Raw genomic sequence first — 1,959 nt, 5'->3', positions numbered from 1 at the left:
GAAATTTTATTGTAATCCAAAGGGGGGCCCAGAAGAAAATCTTTGGGAACCACTGCCCTAACCCTATCTTCTGATCATTCTGAAAAGTTTCTTTCTTTGTTACTTTGCGTTTTGTCTTTCATCCAAAGATGAGGCAACACCCTGGAAACCCAATTTTGCATGTGCTGATGATCACCCACCCACATGACAGCGTGTGGGTAATCATCAACACACAGTGGAAATAAATGCAGCTGTAAAGCTGTACACCATTTTATTCACAGAAGGATTAGGCAAAGAGACAAGAGAAGCAGCTTCCAAACCGTGGCGTTTGTGTTTCGATTACTATGTATAAACAAAATGTCCCTCAGCAGTTTTTATTTAATATAGCTTTATTTAAAGCTCTTGAACATCACAGCCAACACGGTTTAAATTGAACAAAAATGGACATTTGTAGGTTTTAGCAAATAAAAAGCAACCAAAAAGATTTTTAACTTTCTTTGAAGGATTTCTGATAAAAGGGCTGCATGGTGGAACACTTTGTGGCACTGTTGCCTTGCAGCAAGAATATTCTGGGTTCGATTCTTGGCCTAGGGTCTTTCTCCCTGTGCATGCTTGGGTTCTTCAGGGTGCCCTGGCTTCCTCCCACAAATCAAAGACATGACTGTCAGGTTAATTGGAATCTTTAAATTGTCTTAAAAAATAAGGTATAATTGAGTGTATGCATGGGTTGTGTGTCTTTGTACTGCCCTGCAATGGACTGGCAACCTGTCCATTGCATTACACCTTACACCCATATTGTAAACTGCTAGAGATAGGCACAAGCTACATCACAACCCTGATGGATTTAGTGAAAGAAGATGGATGGTTTTCAGAAAATTGCCTTTAGAAACTTTATAATACTTTATATTAGGTCATTTTTGCCACACAATCAGGCCAGGATTTACTACTCCCTTCATTATTCAGTATTCTCCTTCCCAGTATACATACTCCTTCTCTGCAGTAGCTCATTGCTAGTTCCGGTGTGTTCAAATCCAGCTGTTGCGTCTTCTGAAGGCCAGATTCAATTGATGATTACTTCATAACGAAGCGGTGTGGCCTGTTTATATTCAGACTCCTTCATATGCAGCCGACAAATGCAGCCTTCTTTTCCCCCGGCTGGAAGTACAGGTCCAGTGTATCCTTCGTAGCCTAGGGTATCCTGTGATTCATTGTGAGTCTGAGCAAGCCAGTCCAGGTAGGCTGGGTGCTCCGGAGGACAGCGCTGTTGAATTCAAACACATTTGTCTTCATTACCTCCTGTGTTACCTCCCGTGTTAATCTCTGTTCCTGCATTTCCTAGTCTATGTACTGGTCTATGATTTATACTCCTGTTGCCTCATCCTAAAATAAATCAACAAGATACAGCTGCCTGCGTCTCTGCACTTGGGTCCTCAACAAATATCCACATCTCCTGAAAATATTATGTAAATCAAATGCTCACTTTGAATGCAGCTTTACATTAAAATCTGTCATTTACCCATGCATATACAGAATTCACATAATGAAGCCATGTTGCTTAGATTTTTAGATTTGTTGGTTTAGATTGCGGTATTTTTGTAATATTGTTTATAAAGTGCAAATTACAATTATAACTACTTTCAAATTTGTTCCTAACCTGTACTTATAGATATATTTAAATGAATGTTTAGAAACCCAAAATGAAAATAAACAGTGGTCCTCAACATCAGCAAGGCACATTAAGAGACAAACAACTTTTACCAATTTTTAACCTTTTTGTAAAACATTACTTCAGCAGGACTTGGATTTTTCAGTATATAAAAGTTCCTTTGTGGTTTCTGAACAAACTTAAAGGGATAGTTCGGTATTTTTGACATGAATCTGTATGACATCCCCATCACCAGCGGCATGCAATCACACTGACTTACCCCTGGCAGCGTCCTGTGAGCAGAGTTCACAGGACGCTGCCAGGGGTAAGTCAGT

This window comes from Cyprinodon variegatus, unplaced genomic scaffold (assembly GCF_000732505.1).
Source record: "Cyprinodon variegatus isolate N-32 unplaced genomic scaffold, C_variegatus-1.0 Scaffold219, whole genome shotgun sequence".
NCBI classification, from domain to species: Eukaryota; Metazoa; Chordata; class Actinopteri; order Cyprinodontiformes; family Cyprinodontidae; genus Cyprinodon; species Cyprinodon variegatus.
Note: the sequence above shows the minus strand (reverse complement) of the source record.